The sequence below is a fragment of the Monodon monoceros genome, unplaced genomic scaffold (assembly GCF_005190385.1).
Source record: "Monodon monoceros isolate NGI ecotype Baffin Bay Population unplaced genomic scaffold, NGI_Narwhal_1 Super_Scaffold_16, whole genome shotgun sequence".
NCBI classification, from domain to species: domain Eukaryota; kingdom Metazoa; phylum Chordata; class Mammalia; order Artiodactyla; family Monodontidae; genus Monodon; species Monodon monoceros.
In genome coordinates this window covers 66,508,942-66,517,109 of record NW_021703772.1, presented here as the reverse complement: position 1 = coordinate 66,517,109, position 8,168 = coordinate 66,508,942, and positions in this window count along the sequence as shown.

Sequence of the window (8,168 nt, the reverse complement as noted above, 5' to 3'; positions counted from 1 at the left end):
GGAATATGTAGAACATTCAAGGATTTGAAATGAAAGAGATAGAAAGATGGTGGGCAGTTGGTTGAGCCTGGAGGAGCAGACAAGAAATCTGAGCTCTAGTGTAGCAGTTCCTCCAAATACAGTCAAGCCATTTCCTCTCCATGAAGTTTATTTTCCTTCATTGGTAAAACTTCTGGTTGGATTGGCAAAAGGAAAAAATACCTGGCCAAAAATCCCTTGGCCATATCCTGCCTGTAGGTATGCTTTGTTGAATCTATCCAGTATTGTAAATAATTTGAAATAGATGACAACATTTAACAACAGAGAGGTTTCTCATAAAAATCTAGATTTTAAGCTTCATTGGAAAAATCATTTGATTCAACAGTCTCCTAGCCCCTCTTTAGAAAGTACATGGGCTATGGAGTTCCTTAGTCCCAGCCTGACTAACTTTACTCATTTTTCTTACCTGCTTTGTGCATGTAGGAATTTGGGCTTATTTCTTGGAGAATTTATTCTTAAGGTTATGTCCAACCATGATATAAGTTCCATGAAAAGAAATTGCTTAGAATACTTTGTTTAGTCTACAGCCATACCACCCTGAATGCTCCTGATCTCATCAGAATACTTTGTTTGGGTACAGCAAAAGTAACCTATAAAGAGAAAAATAAATGTCACAAGCAAAAACATCAAGGACAAAGAGAAGCTAACAAACAGGTCATCAGTTCTCAAATAAAGGCTTGAGCCCATAAAACGTGTCCTATTAATAAGCTCTGTGCAAGAATATTTGGGGTTCTGGTTCAGAAGCACAATGTCACTTAACAAGAGCTGGGATTTAATGAATTATTCCAGTTCAAGCTCTTGGAAAAAGAAAAGGACAAAGTGTTCTGTACAACCCAAGTAAGAATAAAGTATCTTCTGAATATTAGGAGATTAAAATTCCCCAAAGTTAGCTTCTTGGCAGAAAATGGCCAAAGTTATTTAAAGAGTGACTTCCCATCTTTGAAATCACCCATTGAATAAAACAATATTAAACCACTGTTTAAAAATTTAAGGACCATCATTTCTTTCACTTTCCTCCAGCTCAGAGCTTAATCACATGCAGGGCTCCCTATATGCAGTCTCCAAAAGGGTGAAAACCTAATTCAGTTATTACAGAAATAACTCCAGACTTTTAAAAGGTTTCTCTGAACTAAAACAACCCCTGAGAATTCCCTAATACAACCACCTAGCATATGTTATATGCACTGTATTTGTGTTTAATATGTATATTTAATTTGTAAGCATGCTTATAAGTTACTTTGCCGCTGTTCTCTATTCATATATCTTGGGCAGAAATTTCTTTAATATTCTCTCTATAAGGTCCTTTATCATTTCAAACCCTGGTAAAAAGAGGTGTAGGATTATAAGAATCACTCAGTAAATACATATTAAAACTTCTGTTATCCAGTTGAGTAGGTATGCATATAAATTTTAAAGAACTCTTCTGTTGTGGCTAATTATATGTCTGAATGTAGGTTCAAATTTCAGATATCCAAAGAGCTGATGCGCATCAGGCAGTTCACAGAGCAAAGCACATCTTTGCTTAGCAAGAGAGCAAGATTCTCTTCATTAACTTATTTTCAAGTAAAATTAACAGAAAATTAACATTACTCTGCTTTTAAATCTACCCTTGTTATGTCCCATTAAAATGCATCCAAAGAATGTGTTAACTTCATTCACCCCAGTGTGAAAAATATTATCAGGTAAAGCTGACCTGAAAAGGCAGCTTCCTAATCAAAGATAAATATGTGAGCTTGCAACCCAAGGGACAATAAAATTGGCTTTTATCCTTCCCAAATTTTATAACTACCTCAAAGAACAATCTACCTCAAGAACTAGTAGTTTGTATACCAGGTTCTACACTGAATTGCCATTAAAGGTGTTTATGGATAAAATTTAAGTGGAAGTAAAGATAATTTAGGATTGAAGTTAATAAAAATTTAAAAACAGATCCCCAGTACAGAAGTGTACTGTTAATACCTTAAATTATATTTCAGGGGTAGGTGGATAAATTAATCCTCATAGTTTTGGAAAACTGGTAAAATAACCATTAATATTAAGGTGGAAAGAATATTTTTAGATGACAAATTAAACATTAATTCCCAGCCTTCAGTGAGTTCATAGTGTTCCTATACATGAGTGATGATGAGAAAAAAGTAATCTGCACAGCCACCCATGCAAAGAAATTTCACTGTCTAGTCACATGTTCATTCCTTGGTGAAAAAAAGTATTTGTTTTTATGTGCTTACACTCATGGGTGCTTTCATTTAACCCCTAAAAATAAGGAATCAGAAGAGCTGGGAGTGAGCCAGAGTCAGGGAGATGGACTAGTTACAAATTCCAAGCAGAGCATTGTCTAATTGAGAAAACTTCCGCTCATGTCTTTAAGACTCTCAAACTCAAGGCCATCTCAGATCTGTCTAATCATGAGCCCATTAAGTCTTGGCTGCCATGAAGATGAAACTGACAGCACAGTTATTTGAGTCAGTTTAAAGAGGCCCAGGGTGGTTGAAGGGAAGGCTTAGGAGGCCTGGGGTGCTGAAAGGACATCCCAGCTCTAGCTCCCCAAGATCCCAGTAGCACACAGCTGTCAAGAGCACGAAGCTGTATGTAGAGAAACCCTTTGGAGGGAAGCAGGGATTTTGCCGTATGTCAACAATTTCATCAGGCACAGTTTGACTTTCCACCTTTCATTGGACCATCAATATGATTTAAACAGTAGACAGTTTGTGAGTTGATTGCATAGCCAACACATGCAATGATTTCTGGGATTCAGGTTCTGTAATTTGATGGTCATAGTAGAAATTATTTGGCATATAAATGTGGTTCTTGGTGAAATCTAGATTTTCTCTGTGAATCTTCACAAAGCCTTTTGTCTAATAGGTGTATCTATTAAGGTACAAGTGAAATAAAGTCTTTTGCCCCTATTTTTGTTAAAAAGAAGCAAGCCTTTGAAGTGGGGTCTGTGATAATATATCATTGGGCAAAAGAGTAGTCTTCTATAAGGTATTATGAGAGTTCAATAAACAATCCAGGAAATGGCCAGATGTTAACACTAATTGATATTATTATAGGGAACACATGTTTTGTTGTTGTTGTTTCAGCAAGGGCATGCTTCCAGGATGAGAATTATTCCCTTTTCAACTACAGAATTTCTTGGCAGTTTCACTCTGTTCTTCCTGTTGTGGTGGAAGATATATTACCATCACCAGTATTAAAATGATATCTGTTCCTTTTGTCAGGGGTTGGGGAACAGGGGAGGAGGGGAGGGTGGGCATTTAATCATGTCCCAGGATATATAATAAACACTGGACAGACAATATTTATTTACACAATCCTTCAACATAGGCATCATCATTCCTATTTTATAGGTGATATAATAGAGGCTCAGAAAGTTTCAATCTTTGTCAGTTAATAGTGGAGCTAGGATTTATTCTGCCAGACCTTTCTCTTAACCACTTCTCCATATTGCTTTCTGGTTGTTTCTTCCACAGAGAAGCTGGCCAAGGACCTTTAAAACCTCTCTATTTCTCTATCCTCATGTTTAGCACACCATTAATGGTAACAAACAACTCAGTAAAAGTCAAAGATGCATCAGATTACTATTAAGCAGAGAAATAAATTGGTGAAAATCCAGATAAATTAGAATTAATAGAATTTTAAAATGAAAAGTGTCCTTATATATCCTTGATTCCAATTCCCATCTTTTACAGGTATATCTTCTGAGGTGACAAAGCTTATTAGTAGCAGAACTTGCATCAGAAATCAAGACTTCCAGCTCAGTGTCCAACCTATTTTTCTCTGTCACACCAATAAACTATAGTTATTATTCTTGACCTTACAGATGAAGTCACTATTAGTTCTTTAAAAGAATAAGATACCGAACTTATTTGATATATCATTTAATCAAAACAGGTTTGATTTCTAAAAATTTTCAAAGAGCACATTTAGTGAAGAACTCTGTATACATTTGTTCTTCACATTGTGACTACATATACAGACAAAAATTAAGAGATTCTTGCAACTATACCGATAAAAATATTGCTAATTATCAGGGCCAAAATGTAAGCATCCATTCATAAATGTAAAACAGTTCTGAAAGACCAGCTCTGGTGTTTACACAGAACAAAGTTATATTCAGTCACCTGTAAAGAAACATGGAGTGTACAATATGCTCAAGCCAATTAGCATCCATTTCTGGGAACCCCTTTCAAAGAAACAGTTTTCTCTATATCTTATGGTAGGAGATCTCCTGAAATACATAAAACCTAGGGCTTTTCTCTGAGGCAACTGCTATTTTGTAACATTTTTAGGGGTAGTATTATTGCTACCCATGGTAAAATCTTAGGTGAGAAATCAATATTTTTCCATATTATTAGAGATTACAGTTGCTTTTAAAGCTGAGGCCTCAAGTTCTGTTTTTAGGCTGATTTGACCAGTACTAACTAGAAACCCAGGTTGAAATCAGAGGTCTTTATTCCACACAGGGCACTCACTACTTGGACTGATTGTGATGAAATGTTTTCATGCAAATTCCTATAAGCACGTATGCCTTTATCTTTGTCCCCGTATGCTACATTACACCACCTGTTGTATTTTTTAAAAAGCTTTATGATTTTTAAAACTCTTCTTTAAATTAATACCTATAGATTTTCTGCCAGTAATTTCCTGTTCTAACTATGTGATTGCTAATTGAATAAAACATTTATGATTATTCTATAAAATATTTTAAAGAAAACTACAGAAAATACAGATTATAGATAAAGTAAATGTTTTTTGTCCAAGTGGCTCTCCCTGATAATTAGTAATAATAATAATAACCAGGTATTAAATACACACAGAAAAAATACAGAAATATATGAAGCTTATGAGACAACTCATAGATGGTACAGTACCCTTTACATCAATAAATAGAATGGTAAATATTTAATATAAAATGTACATATTAAAATAAAGAAACAACACATACTGGAGTATATAGGGATCATTTTATTACTAGAAGGTTAAATCTCATTTTAATGATTGGTATTGGTGAGAATAGATTATTTTAGAGACAAATGATAATGTTTTTCAAACAGCTATATACCTCTATATTGTTATCACTCCCTATAGGCATGGCCTCTCTAAAGCTGTTAAAAAAAAAAAGACCAAAGCACGAGAATGACAGTTCCAATTTCACTATACATTTATGTTTAAAAAATACTTGGCACACTGGACATTTAAATAGATAAGGTGCAGCCACAAAATCAATTAGGCTAGCTCTGTGTAATAAAAAAATATTTTCTCTGACTACAATGGATCATAAGCATCTACATGTTTCAAAAATACAAGCTCAGTAGTGCCTAGTCTGTACCATAAGTCACCATTTCTAGACAGAGGCTCTATTTCCTTTGAGATAAAGGACTAGTAAGCAGTTTACACATCAGATGATGCCTTTGGTTCCTGTAATTTACATTAAAACAACATTAGGTTAAAAATAGAAGCATGAAGATAATTTTAAAATAAGAAAAATGATCTGGTGGCTAGATTCTATGGTTCAGATAATTAAATGTTTTGCCAGCTTACCTGATAAACCAGAGCCTTATGGATCACAGCGTAACAAAGCCTGCATCCAAGATGGTTAGAGTATAATGAGCCTCCTGCAGTTGTTCAGATTTTTGGCCACAGAGGTTTACATATTAACTACAATTTTTTTTTTCTTTGCTTTCTCTGGGGACAAGAAAACAAAGAGACCTTTCCAGAATCCTCTCTGCGTATGCCTCGGCTTCCTGTTCTGAGATTCACTCTGTGGTACCCAACATATATCAGAAAACAGCTTTGAGGAGAAAAAAAAAAAAAAGCCGACAGCACTCAACATGGTACCGCCATCTACTGGCAGACACATAAAATTGAATGAAAGGAAAAACATCCCCATTATTCTTTATCATGAGGTAAAATGTAACCTATCCCCTGCATATGAGTATGTACAAAAATATTCTTTTGCATACTAAATTACTTGAGTATGCACATTTTCTAATATTGTATATTTTTCTAAATTTTATAAGTTTACAAAGTTGTTTCAACCATAAATGACAATTAAAAACCCTCCAAATTTCTGTTTGAAAATTAGGTTTTTAGATTACCTTACACCTTACATGTAGAATTTTGTAAAATCTCTCTTGTGGCCTGCTCTAGCCTTCTGAAAACTTTATCTTTGCACAGGATGAATTCTTTTCTGAGTGAGTAATCTGACTCCTTAAAGAACAGTGTAAAACTGATAGTCATTTTGTATTGCTTTTTGATAAAACATTTACGAGAAATAATATCTGGGAAAGTATTTTAAACTTAAGTGAGGCCTATGTAATTTAGATTTATGGATTATTTGGTCTGTATATGACACAAGGAACAGGTGAAATTCATCTTACATAAGATAATTCAATCAAAGGTTATATACTATTATATCTATGTAGTTAAAATACTTAAGAAAACATGGCTTATAAGGATATTGAAGCTCACAATACATAAGCAAAATGAAAATGATTTTATCAGTTTATTAAAAGAGATTTCTTAACTATAAGTGCTATTCATTTCATTTGACTGTTCAATTTACTTTAGAGAAAACAACTATAATTTCATTTGTTTATCATTAATTAATTAAATATGTTCATATTGATGGAGCACCTTAGTATATGTCAGGCATTATATTAGCTTTGAAAAGACAGAGATAAAAACACACAGTGCCTGTCATCAAGGAACTTACGTATAATGAAGAGAGATATAGCGGGTACCGTATTTTTATGCCATGTGCTCAAGGAGTGTTATTTACTTAGCTTTTAAATTCTAGCGCCCATTTTGCCTAATGGTAGAAAAATAAATCCTGTCAATTCCAGGTGGACTGAATCACTTGAGGCTTTCTCCAGTGATTTCAGGTTTATACTCTTCTCACGGGGACTGATCTCAGTCAGGAATACGTATGGAGAAAAGCAGAGTTTGATCCCCAGCCTCCCACTTTTCTATGTGGGAATCCAGTGAGGTGTAGAATTCTGTCTGATCCCTGGGCATCATGATCCCTCCATGCAGACATCTACCAATGTGGCTTCATTCCTGTTTGGCCCCAGAAACACCATCAATTCAGTTTTGCATGGCAGCATCCCCTCTTCATGACCATTAGTTACCTCAAGTTTTGTCAGCTCTTTCTCTCAGGTAACTTTTGTTCCTGTGCTTAGGGGAAAAGGGAAAACAAGCAAGTAGCGACTTTCCAGAGTCACTCTGGGTTGTAATTGGCTGACATAAGTCCCATGTCCCAGGCACCCCACATGGCCATCTCTGTTCTACTGTTTCCATCCCATGGAGCATAATGTGTTCTGTGGGCTTCAGACAAATGAGGCACAATCCCTGCTACGTTAGAATATTTCAACTTCTTATCTTTCTGCCTTTTAAGCTACTACTGAGCAGGCAAGCTATGTAGGGTCCCCTTATTAGAGACCCCAGTTGGGTTGGGTTTCCTTGCTTCTTCACAAGCTTCCATTCCAGCGCCCAAAGAGTTTAGCTTGGCTCTCTTCCTTTTGTGCCAGTTGTAAACTGGATCCATAAGTTTTTCTCTGAAATCTTTCCTGTCTTATATATAATGTGTTAGTTTGCTTGGGCTGCTATAAGTATCACACTGCGTAGCTCACACCAACAGAAATTTATTGTCTCACAGTTCTGGAGGTTAGAAGTCCTAAATCGAGGTGTCAGCAGGGTCATGCTCCTTCTGAAAACTGTAGGGATCCTCCCTTGTGTCTTTCAAGCTTCTGGTAGCCCAGACATTCCTTGTGTCAATATAACTCCAATCTCTGTCTCTGGTCTTTCCGTAGTGTTCTCCCTGCATCTCTTCATATTGTCTTCCCTCTGTGCACACCTGTCTCTGTGTCCAAATTTCTCCTTTTTATAATGATACAAGTCATTTTGGATTAGGGTTGACCCTAATGACTTCATTTTAACTTGCTCACCTATATAAAGACCTCATTTCCAAATAAGGGCATATTTTGAGTCACTGGAGATTAGGATTTCAACATATTTCTTTTCTGAAAGTGTGTGGAAACAATTGAACTCATAACACTTAGATTAAGACCTTTTTCTTTCTTTCTTTCTTTCTTTCTTTCTTTCTTTCTTTCTTTCTTTCTTTCTTT